Here is a 19,196-nt window from a genome sequence, read left to right as displayed (position 1 = left end):
GTTCCAAAAATACGAAAACCATGAACCATGAACCGGAGGCCACCCGAGCATAGAAATAGCAAGAAAGAAAAAAAAAACAAAAAAAAACCGCACGTAAAATCTAAAAAAAACGCAAACGGGCAACGAAAAAGGGGGGTGCAACACGAGGACTTCGAAGGGGGTCACCCATCCTAATACTACTCTCGCCCAAGCACGCTTAACTGCGGAGTTCTGATGGGATCCGGTGCATTAGTGCTGGTATGATCGCACCCGAAATACTATCCATGCTTATTGCTTTTATGTCTTAAAAGACGCAGAACCTCCTTTGTTTTCGTACGCGAGGCGTGGGACCCACGTGACCGATCGGCTCCGTTCCAAAAATACGAAAACCATCAACCATGAAACGGATGCCACCCGAGCATAGAAACAACAAGAAAGAAAAAAAAAAACCGCACGTAAAATCTAAAAAAACGCAAACGGGCAACGAAAAAGGGGGGTGCAACACGAGGACTTCCCAGGGGGTCACCCATCCTAGTACTACTCTCGCCCAAGCACGCTTAACTGCGGAGTTCTGATGGGATCCGGTGCATTAGTGTCGGTATGATCGCACCCGAAATATTATCCATGCTTATTGCTTTTATGTCTTAAAAGACGCAGAACCTTCTTTGTTTTCGTACTCGAGGCGTGGGACCCACGTGACCGATCGGCTCCGTTCCAAAAATACGAAAACCATGAACCATGAAGCGGAGGCCACCCGAGCATAGAAATAGCAAGAAAGAAAAAAAAACAAAAAAAAAACCGCACGTAAAATCTAAAAAAACGCAAACGGGCAACGAAAAAGGGGGGTGCAACACGAGGAATTCCAAGGGGGTCACCCATCCTAGTACTACTCTCGCCTAAGCACGCTTAACTGCGGAGTTCTGATGGGATCCGGTGCATTAGTGCTGGTATGATCGCACCCGAAATACTATCAATGCTTATTGCTTTTATGTCTTAAAAGACGCAGAACCTTCTTTGTTTTCGTACGCGAGGCGTGGGACCCACGTGACCGATCGGCTCCGTTCCAAAAATACGAAAACCATGAACCATGAAGCGGAGGCCACCCGAGCATAGAAATAGCAAGAAAGAAAAAAAAACAAAAAAAAACCGCACGTAAAATCTAAAAAAAACGCAAACGGGCAACGAAAAAGGGGGGTGCAACACGAGGACTTCCCAGGGGGTCACCCATCCTAGTACTACTCTCGCCCAAGCACGCTTAACTGCGGAGTTCTGATGGGATCCGGTGCATTAGTGCTGGTATGATGGCACCCGAAATACTATCCATGCTTATTGCTTTTATGTCTTAAAAGACGCAGAACCTCCTTTGTTTTCGTACGCGAGGCGTGGGACCCACGTGACCGATCGGCTCCGTTCCAAAAATACGAAAACCATCAACCATGAAACGGATGCCACCCGAGCATAGAAACAGCAAGAAAGAAAAAAAAAACAAAAAAAAAACCGCACGTAAAATCTAAAAAAACGCAAACGGGCAACGAAAAAGAGGGGTGCAACACGAGGACTTCGAAGGGGGTCACCCATCCTAGTACTACTCTCGCCCAAGCACGCTTAACTACGGAGTTCTGATGGGATCCGGTGCATTTGTGCTGGTATGATCGCACCCGAAATACTATCCATGCTTATTGCTTTTATGTCTTAAAAGACGCAGAACCTCCTTTGTTTTCGTACGCGAGGCGTGGGACCCACGTGACCGATCAGCTCCGTTCCAAAAATACGAAAACCATGAACCATTAACCGGAGGCCACCCGAGCATAGAAATAGCAAGAAAGAAAAAAAAACAAAAAAAAACCGCACGTAAAATCTAAAAAAAAACGCAAACGGGCAACGAAAAAGGGGGGTGCAACACGAGGACTTCCCAGGGGGTCACCCATCCTAGTACTACTCTCGCCCAAGCACGCTTGACTGCGGAGATCTGATGGGATCCGATGCATTAGTGCTGGTATGATCGCACCCGTAATACTATCAATGCTTATTGCTTTTATGTCTTAAAAGACGCAGAACCTCCTTTGTTTTCGTACGCGAGGCGTGGGACCCACGTGACCGATCGGCTCCGTTCCAAAAATACGAAAACCATGAACCATGAAGCGGAGGCCACCCGAGCATAGAAATAGCAAGAAAGAAAAAAAAACAAAAAAAAACCGCACGTAAAATCTAAAAAAAACGCAAACGGGCAACGAAAAAGGGGGGTGCAACACGAGGACTTCCCAGGGGGTCACCCATCCTAGTACTACTCTCGCCCAAGCACGCTTAACTGCGGAGTTCTGATGGGATCCGGTGCATTAGTGCTGGTATGATCGCACCCAAAATACTATCCATGCTTATTGCTTTTATGTCTTAAAAGACGCAGAACCTCCTTTGTTTTCGTACGCGAGGCGTGGGACCCACGTGACCGATCGGCTCCGTTCCAAAAATACGAAAACCATCAACCATGAAACGGATGCCACCCGAGCATAGAAACAGCAAGAAAGAAAAAAAAAACAAAAAAAAAACCGCACGTAAAATCTAAAAAAACGCAAACGGGCAACGAAAAAGGGGGGTGCAACACGAGGACTTCGAAGGGGGTCACCCATCCTAGTACTACTCTCGCCCAAGCACGCTTAACTGCGGAGTTCTGATGGGATCCGGTGCATTTGTGCTGGTATGATCGCACCCGAAATACTATCCATGCTTATTGCTTTTATGTCTTAAAAGACGCAGAACCTCCTTTGTTTTCGTACGCGAGGCGTGGGACCCACGTGACCGATCAGCTCCGTTCCAAAAATACGAAAACCATGAACCATGAAGCGGAGGCCACCCGAGCATAGAAATAGCAAGAAAGAAAAAAAAAACAAAAAAAAACCGCACGTAAAATCTAAAAAAAACGCAAACGGGCAACGAAAAAGGGGGGTGCAACACGAGGACTTCCCAGGGGGTCACCCATCCTAGTACTACTCTCGCCCAAGCACGCTTAACTGCGGAGTTCTGATGGGATCCGATGCATTAGTGCTGGTATGATCGCACCCGAAATACTATCCATGCTTATTGCTTTTATGTCTTAAAAGATGCAGAACCTCCTTTGTTTTCGTACGCGAGGCGTGGGACCCACGTGACCGATCGGCTCCGTTCCAAAAATACGAAAACCATGAACCATGAAGCGGAGGCCACCCGAGCATAGAAATAGCAAGAAAGAAAAAAAAACAAAAAAAACCGCACGTAAAATCTAAAAAAACGCAAACGGGCAACGAAAAAGGAGGGTGCAAAACGAGGACTTCCCAGGGGGTCACCCATCCTAGTACTACTCTCGCCCAAGCACGCTTAACTGCGGAGTTCTGATGGGATCCGGTGCATTAGTGCCGGTATGATCGCACCCAAAATATTATCCATGCTTATTGCTTTTATGTCTTAAAAGACGCAGAACCTCCTTTGTTTTCGTGCGCGAGGCGTGGGACCCACGAGACCGATCGACTCCGTTCCAAAAATACGAAAACCATGAACCATGAAGCTAAGGCCACCCGAGCATAGAAATAGCAAGAAAGAAAAAAAAACAAAAAAAAACCGCACGTAAAATCTAAAAAAACGCAAACGGGCAACGAAAAAGGGGGGTGCAACACGAGGACTTCCCAGGGGGTCACCCATCCTAGTACTACTCTCGCCCAAGCACGCTTAACTGCGGAGTTCTGATGGGATCCGGTGCATTAGTGCTGGTATGATCGCACCCGAAATACTATCCATGCTTATTGCTTTTATGTCTTAAAAGACGCAGAACCTCCTTTGTTTTCGTACGCGAGGCGTGGGACCCACGAGACCGATCGGCTCCGTTCCAAAAATACGAAAACCATGAACCATGAAGCGGAGGCCACCCGAGCATAGAAATAGCAAGAAAGAAAAAAAAACAAAAAAAAAACCGCACGTAAATTCTAAAAAAACGCAAACGGGCAACGAAAAAGGGGGGTGCAACACGAGGACTTCCCAGGGGGTCACCCATCCTAGTACTACTCTCGCCCAAGCACGCTTAACTGCGGAGTTCTGATGGGATCCGGTGTATTAGTGCGGGTATGATCGCACCCGAAATACTATCCATGCTTATTGCTTTTATGTCTTAAAAGACGCAGAACCTCCTTTGTTTTAGTACGCGAGGCGTGGGACCCACGTGACCGATCGGCTCCGTTCCAAAAATACGAAAACCATCAACCATGAAACGGATGCCACCCGAGCATAGAAACAGCAAGAAAGAAAAAAAAAAAAAAATCGCACGTAAAATCTAAAAAAACGCAAACGGTCAACGAAAAAGGGGGGTGCAACACGAGGACTTCCCAGGGGGTCACCCATCCTAGTACTACTCTCGCCCAAGCACGCTTAACTGTGGAGTTCTGATGGGATCCGGTGCATTAGTGTCGGTATGATCGCACCCGAAATATTATCCATGCTTATTGCTTTTATGTCTTAAAAGACGCAGAACCTCCTTTGTTTTCGTACGCGAGGCGTGGGACCCACGAGACCGATCGGCTCCGTTCCAAAAATACGAAAACCATGAACCATGAAGCGGAGGCCACCCGAGCATAGAAATAGCAAGAAAGAAAAAAAAACAAAAAAAAACCGTACGTAAAATCTAAAAAAACGCAAACGGGCAACGAAAAAGGGGGGTGCAACACGAGGACTTCCAAGGGGGTCACCCATCCTAGTACTACTCTCGCCCAAGCACGCTTAACTGCGGAGTTCTGATGGGATCCGGTGCATTAGTGCTGGTATGATCGCACCCGAAATACTATCAATGCTTATTGCTTTTATGTCTTAAAAGACGCAGAACCTCCTTTGTTTTCGTACGCGAGGCGTGGGACCCACGTGACCGATCGGCTCCGTTCCAAAAATACGAAAACCATGAACCATGAAGCGGAGGCCACCCGAGCATAGAAATAGCAAGAAAGAAAAAAAAACAAACAAAAACCGCACGTAAAATCTAAAAAAACGCAAACGGGCAACGAAAAAGGGGGGTGCAAAACGAGGACTTCCCAGGGGGTCACCCATCCTAGTACTACTCTCGCCCAATCACGCTTAACTGCGGAGTTCTGATGGGATCCGGTGCATTAGTGCCGGTATGATCGCACCCGAAATATTATCCATGCTTATTGCTTTTATGTCTTAAAAGACGCAGAACCTCCTTTGTTTTCGTACGCGAGGCGTGGGACCCACGAGACCGATCGACTCCGTTCCAAAAATACGAAAACCATGAACCATGAAGCTAAGGCCACCCGAGCATAGAAATAGCAAGAAAGAAAAAAAAACAAAAAAAAAAACCGCACGTAAAATCTAAAAAAACGCAAACAGGCAACGAAAAAGGGGGGTGCAACACGAGGACTTCCCAAGGGGTCACCCATCCTAGTACTACTCTCGCCCAAGCACGCTTAACTGCGGAGTTCTGATGGGATCCGGTGCATTAGTGCGGGTATGATCGCACCCGAAATACTATCCATGCTTATTGCTTTTATGTCTTAAAAGACGCAGAACCTCCTTTGTTTTCGTACGCGAGGCGTGGGACCCACGTGACCGATCGGCTCCGTTCCAAAAATACGAAAACCATCAACCATGAAACGGATGCCACCCGAGCATAGAAACAGCAAGAAAGAAAAAAAAACCGCACGTAAAATCTAAAAAAACGCAAACGGGCAACGAAAAAGGGGGGTGCAACACGAGGACTTCCCAGGGGGTCACCCATCCTAGTACTACTCTCGCCCAAGCACGCTTAACTGTGGAGTTCTGATGGGATCCGGTGCATTAGTGTCGGTATGATCGCACCCGAAATATTATCCATTCTTATTGCTTTTATGTCTTAAAAGACGCAGAACCTCCTTTGTTTTCGTACGCGAGGCGTGAGACCCACGAGACCGATCGGCTCCGTTCCAAAAATACGAAAACCATGAACCATGAAGCGGAGGCCACCCGAGCATAGAAATAGCAAGAAAGAAAAAAAAACAAAAAAAAACCGCACGTAAAATCTAAAAAAACGCAAACGGGCAACGAAAAAGGGGGGTGCAACACGAGGACTTCCAAGGGGTTCACCCATCCTAGTACTACTCTCGCCCAAGCACGCTTAACTGCGGAGTTCTGATGGGATCCGGTGCATTAGTGCTGGTATGATCGCACCCGAAATACTATCAATGCTTATTGCTTTTATGTCTTAAAAGACGCAGAACCTCCTTTGTTTTCGTACGCGAGGCGTGGGACCCACGTGACCGATCGGCTCCGTTCCAAAAATACGAAAACCATGAACCATGAAGCGGAGGCCACCCGAGCATAGAAATAGCAAGAAAGAAAAAAAAACAAAAAAAAACCGCACGTAAAATCTAAAAAAACGCAAACGGGCAACGAAAAAGGGGGGTGCAAAACGAGGACTTCCCAGGGGGTCACCCATCCTAGTACTACTCTCGCCCAATCACGCTTAACTGCGGAGTTCTGATGGGATCCGGTGCATTAGTGCCGGTATGATCGCACCCGAAATACTATCCATGCTTATTGCTTTTATGTCTTAAAAGACGCAGAACCTCCTTTGTTTTCGTACGCGAGGCGTGGGACCCACGTGACCGATCGGCTCCGTTCCAAAAATACGAAAACCATCAACCATGAAACGGATGCCACCCGAGCATAGAAACAGCAAGAAAGAAAAAAAAAAAAAAACCGCACGTAAAATCTAAAAAAACGCAAACGGGCAACGAAAAAGGGGGGTGCAACACGAGGACTTCACAGGGGGTCACCCATCCTAGTACTACTCTCGCCCAAGCACGCTTAACTGCGGAGTTCTGATGGGATCCGGTGCATTAGTGCCGGTATGATCGCACCCGAAATATTATCCATGCTTATTGTTTTTATGTCTTAAAAGACGCAGAACCTCCTTTGTTTTCGTACGCGAGGCGTGGAACCCACGAGACCGATCGGCTCCGTTCCAAAAATACGAAAACCATGAACCATGAAGCGGAGGCCACCCGAGCAGAGAAATAGCAAGAAAGAAAAAAAAACAAAAAAAAACCGCACGTAAAATCTAAAAAAACGCAAACGGGCAACGAAAAAGGGGGGTGCAACACGAGGACTTCCCAGGGGGTCACCCATTCTAGTACTACTCTCGCCCAAGCACGCTTAACTGCGGAGTTCTGATGGGATCCGGTGCATTAGTGCGGGTATGATCGCACCCGAAATACTATCCATGCTTATTGCTTTTATGTCTTAAAAGACGCAGAACCTCCTTTGTTTTCGTACGCGAGGCGTGGGACCCACGTGACCGATCGGCTCCGTTCCAAAAATACGAAAACCATCAACCATGAAACGGATGCCACCCGAGCATAGAAACAGCAAGAAAGAAAAAAAAAACCGCACGTAAAATCTAAAAAAACGCAAACGGGCAACGAATAAGGGGGGTGCAACACGAGGACTTCCCAAGGGGTCACCCATCCTAGTACTACTCTCGCCCAAGCACGCTTAACTGCGGAGTTCTGATGGGATCCGGTGCATTAGTGCTGGTATGATCGCACCCGAAATACTATCCATGCTTATTGCTTTTATGTCTTAAAAGACGCAGAACCTCCTTTGTTTTCGTACGCGAGGCGTGGGACCCACGTGACCGATCGGCTCTGTTCCAAAAATACGAAAACCATCAACCATGATACGGATGCCACCCGAGCATAGAAACAGCAAGAAAGAAAAAAAAACCGCACGTAAAATCTAAAAAAACGCAAACGGGCAACGAAAAAGGGGGGTGCAACACGAGGACTTCCCAGGGGGTCACCCATCCAAGTACTACTCTCTCCCAAGCACGCTTAACTGCGGAGTTCTGATGGGATCCGGTGCATTAGTGCCGGTATGATGGCACCCGAAATATTATCCATGCTTATTGCTTTTATGTTTTAAAAGACGCAGAACCTCCTTTGTTTTCGTACGCGAGGCGTGGGACCCACGAGACCGATCGACTCCGTTCCAAAAATACGAAAACCATGAACCATGAAGCGGAGGCCACCCGAGCATAGAAATAGCAAGAAAGAAAAAAAAACAAAAAAAAAACCGCACGTAAAATCTAAAAAAACGCAAACGGGCAACGAAAAAGAGGGGTGCAACACGAGGACTTCCAAGGGGGTCACCCATCCTAGTACTACTCTCGCCCAAGCACGCTTAACTGCGGAGTTCTGATGGGATCCGGTGCATTAGTGCTGATATGATCGCACCCGAAATACTATCCATGCTTATTGCTTTTATGTCTTAAAAGACGCAGAACCTCCTTTGTTTTCGTACGCGAGGCGTGGGACCCACGTGACCGATCGGCTCCGTTCCAAAAATACGAAAACCATGAACCATGAAGCGGAGGCCACCCGAGCATAGAAATAGCAAGAAAGAAAAAAAAACAAAAAAAAACCGCACGTAAAATCTAAAAAAAACGCAAACGGGCAACGAAAAAAGGGGGTGCAACACGAGGACTTCCCAGGGGGTCACCCATCCTAGTACTACTCTCGCCCAAGCATGCTTAACTGCGGAGTTCTGATGGGATCCGGTGCATTAGTGCTGGTATGATCGCACCCGAAATACTATCCATGCTTATTGCTTTTATGTCTTAAAAGACGCAGAACCTCCTTTGTTTTCGTACGCGAGGCGTGGGACCCACGTGACCGATCGGCTCCGTTCCAAAAATACGAAAACCATCAACCATGAAACGGATGCCACCCGAGCATAGAAACTGCAAGAAAGAAAAAAAAACAAAAAAAAAACCGCACGTAAAATCTAAAAAAACGCAAACGGGCAAACGAAAAAGGGGGGTGCAACACGAGGACTTCCCAGGGAGTCACCCATCCTAGTACTACTCTCGCCCAAGCACGCTGAACTGCGGAGTTCTGATGGGATCCGGTGCATTAGTGCTGCTATGATCGCACCCGAAATACTATCCATGCTTATTGCTTTTATGTCTTAAAAGACGCAGAACCTCTTTTGTTTTCGTACGCGAGGCGTGCGACCCACGTGACCGATCGTCTCCGTTCCAAAAATACGAAAACCATGAACCATGAAACGGATGCCACCCGAGCATAGAAATAGCAAGAAAGAAAAAAAAAACAAAAACAAACCGCACGTAAAATCTAAAAAAACGCAAACGGACAACGAAAAAGGGGGTGCAACACGAGGACTTCCCAGGGGGTCACCCATCCTAGTACTACTCTCGCCAAAGCACGCTTAACTAAGGAGTTCTGATGGGATCCGGTGCATTAGTGCTGGTATGATCGCACCCGAAATACTATCCATGCTTATTGCTTTTATGTCTTAAAAGACGCAGAACCTCCTTTGTTTTCGTACGCGAGGCGTGGGACCCACGTGACCGATCGGCTCCGTTCCAAAAATACGAAAACCATCAACCATGAAACGGATGTCACCCGAGCATAGAAACAACAAGAAAGAAAAAAAAAACCGCACGTAAAATCTAAAAAAACGCAAACGGGCAACGAAAAAGGGGGGTGCAACACGAGGACTTCCCAGGGGGTCACCCATCCTAGTACTATTCTCGCCCAAGCACGCTTAACTGCGGAGTTCTGATGGGATCCGGTGCATTAGTGCCGGTATGATCGCACCCGAAACATTATCCATGCTTATTGCTTTTATGTCTTAAAAGACGCAGAACCTCCTTTGTTTTCGTACGCGAGGCGTGGGACCCACGAGACCGATCGACTCCGTTCCAAAAATACGAAAACCATGAACCATGAAGCGGAGGCCACCCGAGCATAGAAATAGCAAGAAAGAAAAAAAAACAAAAAAAAAACCGCACGTAAAATCTAAAAAAACGCAAACGGGCAACGAAAAAGGGGGGGTGCAACACGAGGACTTCCCAGGGGGTCACCCATCCTAGTACTACTCTCGCCCAAGCACGCTTAGCTGCGGAGTTCTGATGGGATCCAGTGCATTAGTGCTGGTATGATCGCACCCGAAATACTATCCATGCTTATTGCTTTTATGTCTTAAAAGACGCAGAACCTCCTTTGTTTTCGTACGCGAGGCGTGGGACCCACGTGACCGATCGGCTCCGTTCCAAAAATACGAAAACCATCAACCACGAAACGGATGCCACCCGAGCATAGAAACAGCAAGAAAGAAAAAAAAAACCGCACGTAAAATCTAAAAAAACGCAAACGGGCAACGAAAAAGGGGGGTGCAACACGAGGACTTCCCAGGGGGTCACCCATCCTAGTACTACTCTCGCCCAAGCACGCTTAACTGCGGAGTTCTGATGGGATCCGGTGCATTAGTGCCGATATGATCGCACCCGAAATATTATCCATGCTTATTCTTTTTATGTCTTAAAAGACGCAGAACCTCCTTTGTTTTCGTACGCGAGGCGTGGGACCCACGAGGCCGATCGGCTCCGTTCCAAAAATACGAAAACCATGAACCATGAAGCGGAGGCCACCCGAGCATAGAAATAGCAAGAAAGAAAAAAAAACAAAAAAAAACCGCAGGTAAAATCTAAAAAAACGCAAACGGGCAACGAAAAAGGGGGGTGCAACACGAGGACTTCCCAGGGGGTCACCCATCCTAGTACTACTCTCGCCCAAGCACGTTTAACTGCGGAGTTCTGATGGGATCCGGTGCATTAGTGCGGGTATGATCGCACCCGAAATACTATCCATGCTTATTGCTTTTATGTCTTAAAAGACGCAGAACCTCCTTTGTTTTCGTACGCGAGGCGTGGGACCCACGTGACCGATCGGCTCCGTTCCAAAAATACGAAAACCATGAACCATGAAGCGGAGGCCACCCGAGCATAGAAATAGCAAGAAAGAAAAAAAAACAAAAAAAAACCGCACGTAAAATCTAAAAAAAACGCAAACGGGCAACGAAAAAGAGGGGTGCAACACGAGGACTTCCCAAGGGGTCACCCATCCTGGTACTACTCTCGCCCAAGCACGCTTACCTGCGGAGTTCTGATGGGATTCGGTGCATTAGTGCTGGTATGATCGCACCCGAAATACTATCCATGCTTATTGCTTTTATGTCTTAAAAGACGCAGAACCTCCTTTGTTTTCGTACGCGAGGCGTGGGACCCACGTGACCGATCGGCTCCGTTCCAAAAATACGAAAACCATGAACCATGAAGCGGAGGCCACCCGAGCATAGAAATAGCAAGAAAGAAAAAAAAACAAAAAAAAACAGCACGTAAAATCTAAAAAAAACGCAAACGGGCAACGAAAAAGGGGGGTGGAACACGAGGACTTCCCAGGGGGTCACCCATCCTAGTACTACTCTCGCCCAAGCACGCTTAACTGCGGAGTTCTGATGGGATCCGGTGCGTTAGTGCTGGTATGATCGCACCCGAAAGATTATCCATGCTTATTGCTTTTATGTCTTAAAAGACGCAGAACCTCCTTTGTTTTCGTACGCGAGGCGTGGGACCCACGTGACCGATCGGCTCCGTTCCAAAAATACGAAAACCATCAACCATGAAACGGATGCCACCCGAGCATAGAAACAGCAAGAAAGAAAAAAAAAACAAAAAAAAACCGCACGTAAAATCTAAAAAAACGCAAACGGGCAACGAAAAAGGGGGGTGCAACACGAGGACTTCCCAGGGGGTCACCCATCCTAGTACTACTCTCGCCCAAGCACGCTTAACTGCGGAGTTCTGATGGGATCCGGTGCATTAGTGCTGGTATGATCGCACCCAAAATACTATCCATGCTTATTGCTTTTATGTCTTAAAATACGCAGAACCTCATTTGTTTTCGTACGCGAGGCGTGGGACCCACGTGACCGATCGGCTCCGTTGCAAAAATACGAAAACCATCAATCATGAAACGGATGCCACCCGAGCATAGAAACAGCAAGAAAGAAAAAAAAACAAAAAAAAACCGCACGTAAAATCTAAAAAAACGCAAACGGGCAACGAAAAAGGGGGGTGCAACACGAGGACTTCCCAGGGGGTCACCCATCCTAGTACTACTCTCGCCCAAGCACGTTTAACTGCGGAGTTCTGATGGGATCCGGTGCATTAGTGCGGGTATGATCGCACCCGAAATACTATCCATGCTTATTGCTTTTATGTCTTAAAAGACGCAGAACCTCCTTTGTTTTCGTACGCGAGGCGTGGGACCCACGTGACCGATCGGCTCCGTTCCAAAAATACGAAAACCATGAACCATGAAGCGGAGGCCACCCGAGCATAGAAATAGCAAGAAAGAAAAAAAAACAAAAAAAAACCGCACGTAAAATCTAAAAAAAACGCAAACGGGCAACGAAAAAGAGGGGTGCAACACGAGGACTTCCCAAGGGGTCACCCATCCTGGTACTACTCTCGCCCAAGCACGCTTACCTGCGGAGTTCTGATGGGATTCGGTGCATTAGTGCTGGTATGATCGCACCCGAAATACTATCCATGCTTATTGCTTTTATGTCTTAAAAGACGCAGAACCTCCTTTGTTTTCGTACGCGAGGCGTGGGACCCACGTGACCGATCGGCTCCGTTCCAAAAATACGAAAACCATGAACCATGAAGCGGAGGCCACCCGAGCATAGAAATAGCAAGAAAGAAAAAAAAACAAAAAAAAACAGCACGTAAAATCTAAAAAAAACGCAAACGGGCAACGAAAAAGGGGGGTGGAACACGAGGACTTCCCAGGGGGTCACCCATCCTAGTACTACTCTCGCCCAAGCACGCTTAACTGCGGAGTTCTGATGGGATCCGGTGCGTTAGTGCTGGTATGATCGCACCCGAAAGATTATCCATGCTTATTGCTTTTATGTCTTAAAAGACGCAGAACCTCCTTTGTTTTCGTACGCGAGGCGTGGGACCCACGTGACCGATCGGCTCCGTCCAAAAATACGAAAACCATGAACCATGAAGCGGAGGCCACCCGAGCATAGAAATAGCAAAAAAGAAAAAAAAACAAAAAAAAACCGCACGTAAAATCTAAAAAAACGCAAACGGGCAACGAAAAAGGGGGGTGCAACACGAGGACTTCTCAGGGGTCACCCATCCTAGTACTACTCTCGCCCAAGCACGCTTAACTAAGGAGTTCTGATGGGATCTGGTGCATTAGTGCTGGTATGATCGCACCCGAAATACTATCCATGCTTATTGCTTTTATGTCTTAAAAGACGCAGAACCTCCTTTGTTTTCGTACGCGAGGCGTGGGACCCACGTGACCGATCGGCTCCGTTCCAAAAATACGAAAACCATGAACCATGAAGCGGAGGCCACCCGAGCATACAAACAGCAAGAAAGAAAAAAAACAAAAAAAAAAACCGCACGTAAAATCTAAAAAAACGCAAACGGGCAAACGAAAAAGGGGGGTGCAACACGAGGACTTCCCAGGGGGTCACCCATCCTAGTACTACTCTCGCCCAAGCACGCTTAACTACGGAGTTCTGATGGGATCCGGTGCATTAGTGCTGGTATGATCGCACCCGAAATACTATCCATGCTTATTGCTTTTATGTCTTAAAAGACGCAGAACCTCCTTTGTTTTCGTACGCGAGGCGTGGGACCCACGTGACCGATCGTCTCCGTTCCAAAAATACGAAAACCATGAACCATGAAACGGATGCCACCCGAGCATAGAAATAGCAAGAAAGAAAAAAAAACAAAAAAAAAACCGCACGTAAAATCTAAAAAAACGCAAACAGGCAACGAAAAAGGGGGGTGCAACACGAGGACTTCCCAGGGGTCACCCATCCTAGTACTACTCTCGCCCAAGCACGCTTAACTGCGGAGTTATGATGGGATCTGGTGCATTAGTGCTGCTATGATCGCACCTGAAATATTATCCATGCTTATTGCTTTTATGTCTTAAAAGACGCAGAACCTCCTTTGTTTTCGTACGCGAGGCGTGGGACCCACGTGACCGATCGGCTCCGTTGCAAAAATACGAAAACCATGAACCATGAAGCGGAGGCCACCCGAGCATAGAAATAGCAAGAAAGAAAAAAAAACAAAAAAAAAACCGCACGTAAAATCTAAAAAAACGCAAACGGGCAACGAAAAAGGGGGGTGCAACACGAGGACTTCCCAGGGGGTCACCCATCCTAGTACTACTCTCGCCCAAGCACGCTTAACTGCGGAGTTCTAATGGGATCCGGTGCATTAGTGCCGGTATGATCGCACCCGAAATACTATCCATGCCTATTGCTTTTATGTCTTAAAAGACGCAGAACCTCCTTTGTTTTCGTACGCGAGGCGTGGGACCCACGTGACCGATCGGCTCCGTTCCAAAAATACGAAAACCATGAACCATGAAACGGATGCCACCCGAGCATAGAAATAGCAAGAAAGAAAAAAAAAAACCCGCAGGTAAAATCTAAAAAAAACGCAAACGGGCAACGAAAAAGGGGGGTGCAACACGAGGACTTCCCAGGGGGTAACCCATCCTAGTACTACTCTCGCCCAAGCACGCTTAACTGCGGAGTTCTGATGGGATCCGGTGCATTAGTGCTCGTATGATCGCACCCGAAATACTATCCATGATTATTGCTTTTATGTCTTAAAAGACGCAGAACCTCCTTTTTTTTCGTACGCGAGACGTGGGACCCACGTGACCGATCGGCTCCGTTCCAAAAATACGAAAACCATGAACCATGAAGCGGAGGCCACCCGAGCATAGAAATAGCGAAAAAGAAAAAAAAACAAAAAAAAACCGCACGTAAAATCTAAAAAAACGCAAACGGGCAACGAAAAAGGGGGGTGCAACACGAGGACTTCCCAGGGGGTCACCCATCCTAGTACTACTCTCGCCCAAGCACGCTTAACTAAGGAGTTCTAATGGAATCCGGTGCATTAGTGCTGCTTTGATCGCACCCGAAATACTATCCATGTTTATTGCTTTTATGTCTTAAAAGACGCAGAACCTCCTTTGTTTTCGTACGCGAGGCGTGGGACCCACGTGACCGATCGGCTCCGTTCCAAAAATACGAAAACCATCAACCATGAAACGGATGCCACCCGAGCATAGAAACAGCAAGAAAGAAAAAAAAAACAAAAAAAAACCGCACGTAAAATCTAAAAAAACGCAAACGGGCAACGAAAAAGGGGGGTGCAACACGAGGACTTCCCAGGGGGTCACCCATCCTAGTACTACTCTCGCCCAAGCACGCTTAACTGCGGAGTTCTGATGGGATCCGGTGCATTAGTGCTGGTATGATCGCACCCAAAATGCTATCCATGCTTATTGCTTTTATGTCTTAAAATACGCAGAACCTCCTTTGTTTTCGTACGCGAGGCGTGGGACCCACGTGACCGATCGGCTCCGTTGCAAAAATACGAAAACCATCAATCATGAAACGGATGCCACCCGAGCATAGAAACAGCAAGAAAGAAAAAAAAACAAAAAAAAACCGCACGTAAAATCTAAAAAAACGCAAACGGGCAACGAAAAAGGGGGGTGCAACACGAGGACTTCCCAGGGGGTCACCCATCCTAGTACTACTCTCGCCCAAGCACGTTTAACTGCGGAGTTCTGATGGGATCCGGTGCATTAGTGCGGGTATGATCGCACCCGAAATACTATCCATGCTTATTGCTTTTATGTCTTAAAAGACGCAGAACCTCCTTTGTTTTCGTACGCGAGGCGTGGGACCCACGTGACCGATCGGCTCCGTTCCAAAAATACGAAAACCATGAACCATGAAGCGGAGGCCACCCAAGCATAGAAATAGCAAGAAAGAAAAAAAAACAAAAAAAAACCGCACGTAAAATCTAAAAAAAACGCAAACGGGCAACGAAAAAGAGGGGTGCAACACGAGGACTTCCCAAGGGGTCACCCATCCTGGTACTACTCTCGCCCAAGCACGCTTACCTGCGGAGTTCTGATGGGATTCGGTGCATTAGTGCTGGTATGATCGCACCCGAAATACTATCCATGCTTATTGCTTTTATGTCTTAAAAGACGCAGAACCTCCTTTGTTTTCGTACGCGAGGCGTGGGACCCACGTGACCGATCGGCTCCGTTCCAAAAATACGAAAACCATGAACCATGAAGCGGAGGCCACCCGAGCATAGAAATAGCAAGAAAGAAAAAAAAACAAAAAAAAACAGCACGTAAAATCTAAAAAAAACGCAAACGGGCAACGAAAAAGGGGGGTGGAACACGAGGACTTCCCAGGGGGTCACCCATCCTAGTACTACTCTCGCCCAAGCACGCTTAACTGCGGAGTTCTGATGGGATCCGGTGCGTTAGTGCTGGTATGATCGCACCCGAAAGATTATCCATGCTTATTGCTTTTATGTCTTAAAAGACGCAGAACCTCCTTTGTTTTCGTACGCGAGGCGTGGGACCCACGTGACCGATCGGCTCCGTCCAAAAATACGAAAACCATGAACCATGAAGCGGAGGCCACCCGAGCATAGAAATAGCAAAAAAGAAAAAAAAACAAAAAAAAACCGCACGTAAAATCTAAAAAAACGCAAACGGGCAACGAAAAAGGGGGGTGCAACACGAGGACTTCTCAGGGGTCACCCATCCTAGTACTACTCTCGCCCAAGCACGCTTAACTAAGGAGTTCTGATGGGATCTGGTGCATTAGTGCTGGTATGATCGCACCCGAAATACTATCCATGCTTATTGCTTTTATGTCTTAAAAGACGCAGAACCTCCTTTGTTTTCGTACGCGAGGCGTGGGACCCACGTGACCGATCGGCTCCGTTCCAAAAATACGAAAACCATGAACCATGAAGCGGAGGCCACCCGAGCATACAAACAGCAAGAAAGAAAAAAAACAAAAAAAAAAACCGCACGTAAAATCTAAAAAAACGCAAACGGGCAAACGAAAAAGGGGGGTGCAACACGAGGACTTCCCAGGGGGTCACCCATCCTAGTACTACTCTCGCCCAAGCACGCTTAACTACGGAGTTCTGATGGGATCCGGTGCATTAGTGCTGGTATGATCGCACCCGAAATACTATCCATGCTTATTGCTTTTATGTCTTAAAAGACGCAGAACCTCCTTTGTTTTCGTACGCGAGGCGTGGGACCCACGTGACCGATCGTCTCCGTTCCAAAAATACGAAAACCATGAACCATGAAACGGATGCCACCCGAGCATAGAAATAGCAAGAAAGAAAAAAAAACAAAAAAAAAACCGCACGTAAAATCTAAAAAAACGCAAACAGGCAACGAAAAAGGGGGGTGCAACACGAGGACTTCCCAGGGGTCACCCATCCTAGTACTACTCTCGCCCAAGCACGCTTAACTGCGGAGTTATGATGGGATCTGGTGCATTAGTGCTGCTATGATCGCACCCAAAATACTATCCATGCTTATTGCTTTTATGTCTTAAAAGACGCAGAACCTCCTTTGATTTCGTACGCGAGGCGTGGGACCCACGTGACCGATCGGCGCCGTTCCAAAAATACGAAAATCATCAACCATGAAACGGAGGCCACCCGAGCATAGAAATAGCAAGAAAGAAAAAAAAAACAAAAAAAAAACCGCACGTAAAATCTAAAAAAACGCAAACGGGCAAACGAAAAAGGGGGGTGCAACACGAGGACTTCCCAGGGGGTCACCCATCCTAGTACTACTCTCGCCCAAGCACGCTTAACTGCGGAGTTCTGATGGGATCCGGTGCATTAGTGCCGATATGATCGCACCCGAAATATTATCCATGCTTATTCTTTTTATGTCTTAAAAGACGCAGAACCTCCTTTGTTTTCGTACGCGAGGCGTGGGACCCACGAGGCCGATCGGCTCCGTTCCAAAAATACGAAAACCATGAACCATGAAGCGGAGGCCACCCGAGCATAGAAATAGCAAGAAAGAAAAAAAAACAAAAAAAAACCGCAGGTAAAATCTAAAAAAACGCAAACGGGCAACGAAAAAGGGGGGTGCAACACGAGGACTTCCCAGGGGGTCACCCATCCTAGTACTACTCTCGCCCAAGCACGTTTAACTGCGGAGTTCTGATGGGATCCGGTGCATTAGTGCGGGTATGATCGCACCCGAAATACTATCCATGCTTATTGCTTTTATGTCTTAAAAGACGCAGAACCTCCTTTGTTTTCGTACGCGAGGCGTGGGACCCACGTGACCGATCGGCTCCGTTCCAAAAATACGAAAACCATGAACCATGAAGCGGAGGCCACCCGAGCATAGAAATAGCAAGAAAGAAAAAAAAACAAAAAAAAACCGCACGTAAAATCTAAAAAAAACGCAAACGGGCAACGAAAAAGAGGGGTGCAACACGAGGACTTCCCAAGGGGTCACCCATCCTGGTACTACTCTCGCCCAAGCACGCTTACCTGCGGAGTTCTGATGGGATTCGGTGCATTAGTGCTGGTATGATCGCACCCGAAATACTATCCATGCTTATTGCTTTTATGTCTTAAAAGACGCAGAACCTCCTTTGTTTTCGTACGCGAGGCGTGGGACCCACGTGACCGATCGGCTCCGTTCCAAAAATACGAAAACCATGAACCATGAAGCGGAGGCCACCCGAGCATAGAAATAGCAAGAAAGAAAAAAAAACAAAAAAAAACAGCACGTAAAATCTAAAAAAAACGCAAACGGGCAACGAAAAAGGGGGGTGGAACACGAGGACTTCCCAGGGGGTCACCCATCCTAGTACTACTCTCGCCCAAGCACGCTTAACTGCGGAGTTCTGATGGGATCCGGTGCGTTAGTGCTGGTATGATCGCACCCGAAAGATTATCCATGCTTATTGCTTTTATGTCTTAAAAGACGCAGAACCTCCTTTGTTTTCGTACGCGAGGCGTGGGACCCACGTGACCGATCGGCTCCGTTCCAAAAATACGAAAACCATCAACCATGAAACGGATGCCACCCGAGCATAGAAACAGCAAGAAAGAAAAAAAAAACAAAAAAAAACCGCACGTAAAATCTAAAAAAACGCAAACGGGCAACGAAAAAGGGGGGTGCAACACGAGGACTTCCCAGGGGGTCACCCATCCTAGTACTACTCTCGCCCAAGCACGCTTAACTGCGGAGTTCTGATGGGATCCGGTGCATTAGTGCTGGTATGATCGCACCCAAAATACTATCCATGCTTATTGCTTTTATGTCTTAAAATACGCAGAACCTCATTTGTTTTCGTACGCGAGGCGTGGGACCCACGTGACCGATCGGCTCCGTTGCAAAAATACGAAAACCATCAATCATGAAACGGATGCCACCCGAGCATAGAAACAGCAAGAAAGAAAAAAAAACAAAAAAAAACCG

General features: G+C 47.2%; 55 non-coding genes across 55 annotated transcripts; all 55 read right to left on the bottom strand.

The window, feature by feature from the left end:
- Positions 1 to 132: 132 nt before the first annotated feature.
- Positions 133 to 251, bottom strand: LOC145147055 (5S ribosomal RNA). Its single transcript, XR_013727971.1, has one exon. It is a non-coding gene; the product is annotated as a 5S ribosomal RNA (ribosomal RNA).
- Positions 252 to 472: 221 nt separating this feature from the next.
- Positions 473 to 591, bottom strand: LOC145143712 (5S ribosomal RNA). The gene has a single exon (XR_013724742.1). It is a non-coding gene; the product is annotated as a 5S ribosomal RNA (ribosomal RNA).
- A 230-nt stretch (positions 592 to 821) lies between these two features.
- LOC145146331 (5S ribosomal RNA) lies at positions 822 to 940 on the bottom strand. The gene has a single exon (XR_013727280.1). It is a non-coding gene; the product is annotated as a 5S ribosomal RNA (ribosomal RNA).
- A 230-nt stretch (positions 941 to 1,170) lies between these two features.
- LOC145142560 (5S ribosomal RNA) lies at positions 1,171 to 1,289 on the bottom strand. The gene has a single exon (XR_013723600.1). It is a non-coding gene; the product is annotated as a 5S ribosomal RNA (ribosomal RNA).
- A 231-nt stretch (positions 1,290 to 1,520) lies between these two features.
- Positions 1,521 to 1,639, bottom strand: LOC145146002 (5S ribosomal RNA). The gene has a single exon (XR_013726951.1). It is a non-coding gene; the product is annotated as a 5S ribosomal RNA (ribosomal RNA).
- Positions 1,640 to 1,870: 231 nt separating this feature from the next.
- LOC145145793 (5S ribosomal RNA) lies at positions 1,871 to 1,989 on the bottom strand. The gene has a single exon (XR_013726750.1). It is a non-coding gene; the product is annotated as a 5S ribosomal RNA (ribosomal RNA).
- Positions 1,990 to 2,219: 230 nt separating this feature from the next.
- LOC145152372 (5S ribosomal RNA) lies at positions 2,220 to 2,338 on the bottom strand. Its single transcript, XR_013732893.1, has one exon. It is a non-coding gene; the product is annotated as a 5S ribosomal RNA (ribosomal RNA).
- Positions 2,339 to 2,569: 231 nt separating this feature from the next.
- Positions 2,570 to 2,688, bottom strand: LOC145145813 (5S ribosomal RNA). The gene has a single exon (XR_013726769.1). It is a non-coding gene; the product is annotated as a 5S ribosomal RNA (ribosomal RNA).
- Positions 2,689 to 2,919: 231 nt separating this feature from the next.
- On the bottom strand, positions 2,920 to 3,038 carry LOC145155944 (5S ribosomal RNA). Its single transcript, XR_013736371.1, has one exon. It is a non-coding gene; the product is annotated as a 5S ribosomal RNA (ribosomal RNA).
- Positions 3,039 to 3,266: 228 nt separating this feature from the next.
- On the bottom strand, positions 3,267 to 3,385 carry LOC145156102 (5S ribosomal RNA). Its single transcript, XR_013736527.1, has one exon. It is a non-coding gene; the product is annotated as a 5S ribosomal RNA (ribosomal RNA).
- A 229-nt stretch (positions 3,386 to 3,614) lies between these two features.
- On the bottom strand, positions 3,615 to 3,733 carry LOC145152371 (5S ribosomal RNA). Its single transcript, XR_013732892.1, has one exon. It is a non-coding gene; the product is annotated as a 5S ribosomal RNA (ribosomal RNA).
- A 230-nt stretch (positions 3,734 to 3,963) lies between these two features.
- On the bottom strand, positions 3,964 to 4,082 carry LOC145154433 (5S ribosomal RNA). Its single transcript, XR_013734904.1, has one exon. It is a non-coding gene; the product is annotated as a 5S ribosomal RNA (ribosomal RNA).
- Positions 4,083 to 4,307: 225 nt separating this feature from the next.
- LOC145146792 (5S ribosomal RNA) lies at positions 4,308 to 4,426 on the bottom strand. Its single transcript, XR_013727719.1, has one exon. It is a non-coding gene; the product is annotated as a 5S ribosomal RNA (ribosomal RNA).
- A 229-nt stretch (positions 4,427 to 4,655) lies between these two features.
- Positions 4,656 to 4,774, bottom strand: LOC145155435 (5S ribosomal RNA). Its single transcript, XR_013735876.1, has one exon. It is a non-coding gene; the product is annotated as a 5S ribosomal RNA (ribosomal RNA).
- A 229-nt stretch (positions 4,775 to 5,003) lies between these two features.
- LOC145147145 (5S ribosomal RNA) lies at positions 5,004 to 5,122 on the bottom strand. The gene has a single exon (XR_013728058.1). It is a non-coding gene; the product is annotated as a 5S ribosomal RNA (ribosomal RNA).
- A 231-nt stretch (positions 5,123 to 5,353) lies between these two features.
- On the bottom strand, positions 5,354 to 5,472 carry LOC145154886 (5S ribosomal RNA). Its single transcript, XR_013735355.1, has one exon. It is a non-coding gene; the product is annotated as a 5S ribosomal RNA (ribosomal RNA).
- Positions 5,473 to 5,691: 219 nt separating this feature from the next.
- On the bottom strand, positions 5,692 to 5,810 carry LOC145146791 (5S ribosomal RNA). Its single transcript, XR_013727718.1, has one exon. It is a non-coding gene; the product is annotated as a 5S ribosomal RNA (ribosomal RNA).
- Positions 5,811 to 6,039: 229 nt separating this feature from the next.
- Positions 6,040 to 6,158, bottom strand: LOC145147237 (5S ribosomal RNA). Its single transcript, XR_013728145.1, has one exon. It is a non-coding gene; the product is annotated as a 5S ribosomal RNA (ribosomal RNA).
- Positions 6,159 to 6,387: 229 nt separating this feature from the next.
- On the bottom strand, positions 6,388 to 6,506 carry LOC145147144 (5S ribosomal RNA). Its single transcript, XR_013728057.1, has one exon. It is a non-coding gene; the product is annotated as a 5S ribosomal RNA (ribosomal RNA).
- A 225-nt stretch (positions 6,507 to 6,731) lies between these two features.
- Positions 6,732 to 6,850, bottom strand: LOC145154915 (5S ribosomal RNA). Its single transcript, XR_013735383.1, has one exon. It is a non-coding gene; the product is annotated as a 5S ribosomal RNA (ribosomal RNA).
- Positions 6,851 to 7,079: 229 nt separating this feature from the next.
- Positions 7,080 to 7,198, bottom strand: LOC145156096 (5S ribosomal RNA). The gene has a single exon (XR_013736521.1). It is a non-coding gene; the product is annotated as a 5S ribosomal RNA (ribosomal RNA).
- Positions 7,199 to 7,418: 220 nt separating this feature from the next.
- Positions 7,419 to 7,537, bottom strand: LOC145153488 (5S ribosomal RNA). Its single transcript, XR_013733994.1, has one exon. It is a non-coding gene; the product is annotated as a 5S ribosomal RNA (ribosomal RNA).
- A 219-nt stretch (positions 7,538 to 7,756) lies between these two features.
- On the bottom strand, positions 7,757 to 7,875 carry LOC145148960 (5S ribosomal RNA). The gene has a single exon (XR_013729822.1). It is a non-coding gene; the product is annotated as a 5S ribosomal RNA (ribosomal RNA).
- A 230-nt stretch (positions 7,876 to 8,105) lies between these two features.
- LOC145144720 (5S ribosomal RNA) lies at positions 8,106 to 8,224 on the bottom strand. The gene has a single exon (XR_013725725.1). It is a non-coding gene; the product is annotated as a 5S ribosomal RNA (ribosomal RNA).
- Positions 8,225 to 8,454: 230 nt separating this feature from the next.
- Positions 8,455 to 8,573, bottom strand: LOC145136185 (5S ribosomal RNA). Its single transcript, XR_013720276.1, has one exon. It is a non-coding gene; the product is annotated as a 5S ribosomal RNA (ribosomal RNA).
- Positions 8,574 to 8,804: 231 nt separating this feature from the next.
- On the bottom strand, positions 8,805 to 8,923 carry LOC145149438 (5S ribosomal RNA). Its single transcript, XR_013730296.1, has one exon. It is a non-coding gene; the product is annotated as a 5S ribosomal RNA (ribosomal RNA).
- Positions 8,924 to 9,152: 229 nt separating this feature from the next.
- Positions 9,153 to 9,271, bottom strand: LOC145148308 (5S ribosomal RNA). Its single transcript, XR_013729198.1, has one exon. It is a non-coding gene; the product is annotated as a 5S ribosomal RNA (ribosomal RNA).
- A 220-nt stretch (positions 9,272 to 9,491) lies between these two features.
- On the bottom strand, positions 9,492 to 9,610 carry LOC145154108 (5S ribosomal RNA). Its single transcript, XR_013734590.1, has one exon. It is a non-coding gene; the product is annotated as a 5S ribosomal RNA (ribosomal RNA).
- A 231-nt stretch (positions 9,611 to 9,841) lies between these two features.
- On the bottom strand, positions 9,842 to 9,960 carry LOC145155644 (5S ribosomal RNA). Its single transcript, XR_013736073.1, has one exon. It is a non-coding gene; the product is annotated as a 5S ribosomal RNA (ribosomal RNA).
- A 220-nt stretch (positions 9,961 to 10,180) lies between these two features.
- LOC145155677 (5S ribosomal RNA) lies at positions 10,181 to 10,299 on the bottom strand. Its single transcript, XR_013736106.1, has one exon. It is a non-coding gene; the product is annotated as a 5S ribosomal RNA (ribosomal RNA).
- A 229-nt stretch (positions 10,300 to 10,528) lies between these two features.
- On the bottom strand, positions 10,529 to 10,647 carry LOC145155987 (5S ribosomal RNA). Its single transcript, XR_013736414.1, has one exon. It is a non-coding gene; the product is annotated as a 5S ribosomal RNA (ribosomal RNA).
- Positions 10,648 to 10,877: 230 nt separating this feature from the next.
- Positions 10,878 to 10,996, bottom strand: LOC145148115 (5S ribosomal RNA). The gene has a single exon (XR_013729013.1). It is a non-coding gene; the product is annotated as a 5S ribosomal RNA (ribosomal RNA).
- Positions 10,997 to 11,226: 230 nt separating this feature from the next.
- Positions 11,227 to 11,345, bottom strand: LOC145145268 (5S ribosomal RNA). The gene has a single exon (XR_013726250.1). It is a non-coding gene; the product is annotated as a 5S ribosomal RNA (ribosomal RNA).
- A 230-nt stretch (positions 11,346 to 11,575) lies between these two features.
- Positions 11,576 to 11,694, bottom strand: LOC145152370 (5S ribosomal RNA). Its single transcript, XR_013732891.1, has one exon. It is a non-coding gene; the product is annotated as a 5S ribosomal RNA (ribosomal RNA).
- Positions 11,695 to 11,923: 229 nt separating this feature from the next.
- LOC145155986 (5S ribosomal RNA) lies at positions 11,924 to 12,042 on the bottom strand. The gene has a single exon (XR_013736413.1). It is a non-coding gene; the product is annotated as a 5S ribosomal RNA (ribosomal RNA).
- A 230-nt stretch (positions 12,043 to 12,272) lies between these two features.
- On the bottom strand, positions 12,273 to 12,391 carry LOC145148114 (5S ribosomal RNA). The gene has a single exon (XR_013729012.1). It is a non-coding gene; the product is annotated as a 5S ribosomal RNA (ribosomal RNA).
- A 230-nt stretch (positions 12,392 to 12,621) lies between these two features.
- On the bottom strand, positions 12,622 to 12,740 carry LOC145145266 (5S ribosomal RNA). Its single transcript, XR_013726248.1, has one exon. It is a non-coding gene; the product is annotated as a 5S ribosomal RNA (ribosomal RNA).
- Positions 12,741 to 12,968: 228 nt separating this feature from the next.
- On the bottom strand, positions 12,969 to 13,086 carry LOC145149669 (5S ribosomal RNA). Its single transcript, XR_013730520.1, has one exon. It is a non-coding gene; the product is annotated as a 5S ribosomal RNA (ribosomal RNA).
- Positions 13,087 to 13,317: 231 nt separating this feature from the next.
- LOC145152475 (5S ribosomal RNA) lies at positions 13,318 to 13,436 on the bottom strand. Its single transcript, XR_013733000.1, has one exon. It is a non-coding gene; the product is annotated as a 5S ribosomal RNA (ribosomal RNA).
- Positions 13,437 to 13,666: 230 nt separating this feature from the next.
- LOC145151123 (5S ribosomal RNA) lies at positions 13,667 to 13,784 on the bottom strand. Its single transcript, XR_013731913.1, has one exon. It is a non-coding gene; the product is annotated as a 5S ribosomal RNA (ribosomal RNA).
- Positions 13,785 to 14,014: 230 nt separating this feature from the next.
- Positions 14,015 to 14,133, bottom strand: LOC145153820 (5S ribosomal RNA). The gene has a single exon (XR_013734310.1). It is a non-coding gene; the product is annotated as a 5S ribosomal RNA (ribosomal RNA).
- Positions 14,134 to 14,356: 223 nt separating this feature from the next.
- LOC145146047 (5S ribosomal RNA) lies at positions 14,357 to 14,475 on the bottom strand. The gene has a single exon (XR_013726998.1). It is a non-coding gene; the product is annotated as a 5S ribosomal RNA (ribosomal RNA).
- Positions 14,476 to 14,704: 229 nt separating this feature from the next.
- Positions 14,705 to 14,823, bottom strand: LOC145150426 (5S ribosomal RNA). The gene has a single exon (XR_013731252.1). It is a non-coding gene; the product is annotated as a 5S ribosomal RNA (ribosomal RNA).
- A 230-nt stretch (positions 14,824 to 15,053) lies between these two features.
- On the bottom strand, positions 15,054 to 15,172 carry LOC145152369 (5S ribosomal RNA). Its single transcript, XR_013732890.1, has one exon. It is a non-coding gene; the product is annotated as a 5S ribosomal RNA (ribosomal RNA).
- Positions 15,173 to 15,401: 229 nt separating this feature from the next.
- LOC145155985 (5S ribosomal RNA) lies at positions 15,402 to 15,520 on the bottom strand. Its single transcript, XR_013736412.1, has one exon. It is a non-coding gene; the product is annotated as a 5S ribosomal RNA (ribosomal RNA).
- A 230-nt stretch (positions 15,521 to 15,750) lies between these two features.
- LOC145148113 (5S ribosomal RNA) lies at positions 15,751 to 15,869 on the bottom strand. The gene has a single exon (XR_013729011.1). It is a non-coding gene; the product is annotated as a 5S ribosomal RNA (ribosomal RNA).
- Positions 15,870 to 16,099: 230 nt separating this feature from the next.
- LOC145145265 (5S ribosomal RNA) lies at positions 16,100 to 16,218 on the bottom strand. The gene has a single exon (XR_013726247.1). It is a non-coding gene; the product is annotated as a 5S ribosomal RNA (ribosomal RNA).
- Positions 16,219 to 16,446: 228 nt separating this feature from the next.
- LOC145149668 (5S ribosomal RNA) lies at positions 16,447 to 16,564 on the bottom strand. The gene has a single exon (XR_013730519.1). It is a non-coding gene; the product is annotated as a 5S ribosomal RNA (ribosomal RNA).
- A 231-nt stretch (positions 16,565 to 16,795) lies between these two features.
- LOC145152474 (5S ribosomal RNA) lies at positions 16,796 to 16,914 on the bottom strand. The gene has a single exon (XR_013732999.1). It is a non-coding gene; the product is annotated as a 5S ribosomal RNA (ribosomal RNA).
- Positions 16,915 to 17,144: 230 nt separating this feature from the next.
- LOC145150907 (5S ribosomal RNA) lies at positions 17,145 to 17,262 on the bottom strand. The gene has a single exon (XR_013731713.1). It is a non-coding gene; the product is annotated as a 5S ribosomal RNA (ribosomal RNA).
- Positions 17,263 to 17,494: 232 nt separating this feature from the next.
- On the bottom strand, positions 17,495 to 17,613 carry LOC145155676 (5S ribosomal RNA). The gene has a single exon (XR_013736105.1). It is a non-coding gene; the product is annotated as a 5S ribosomal RNA (ribosomal RNA).
- Positions 17,614 to 17,842: 229 nt separating this feature from the next.
- On the bottom strand, positions 17,843 to 17,961 carry LOC145155984 (5S ribosomal RNA). Its single transcript, XR_013736411.1, has one exon. It is a non-coding gene; the product is annotated as a 5S ribosomal RNA (ribosomal RNA).
- A 230-nt stretch (positions 17,962 to 18,191) lies between these two features.
- LOC145148112 (5S ribosomal RNA) lies at positions 18,192 to 18,310 on the bottom strand. The gene has a single exon (XR_013729010.1). It is a non-coding gene; the product is annotated as a 5S ribosomal RNA (ribosomal RNA).
- A 230-nt stretch (positions 18,311 to 18,540) lies between these two features.
- LOC145145264 (5S ribosomal RNA) lies at positions 18,541 to 18,659 on the bottom strand. Its single transcript, XR_013726246.1, has one exon. It is a non-coding gene; the product is annotated as a 5S ribosomal RNA (ribosomal RNA).
- Positions 18,660 to 18,889: 230 nt separating this feature from the next.
- On the bottom strand, positions 18,890 to 19,008 carry LOC145152368 (5S ribosomal RNA). The gene has a single exon (XR_013732889.1). It is a non-coding gene; the product is annotated as a 5S ribosomal RNA (ribosomal RNA).
- Positions 19,009 to 19,196: the final 188 nt, after the last annotated feature.

Source organism: Lactuca virosa, chromosome 1 (genome assembly GCF_052849685.1).
Source record: "Lactuca virosa cultivar CGN04683 chromosome 1, Lactuca_virosa_CGN04683_v6, whole genome shotgun sequence".
Lineage (NCBI taxonomy): Eukaryota > Viridiplantae > Streptophyta > Magnoliopsida > Asterales > Asteraceae > Lactuca > Lactuca virosa.
The sequence above is the reverse complement of the archived record's forward strand: the minus strand, read 5'-3'. Positions and strand labels throughout refer to the sequence as shown.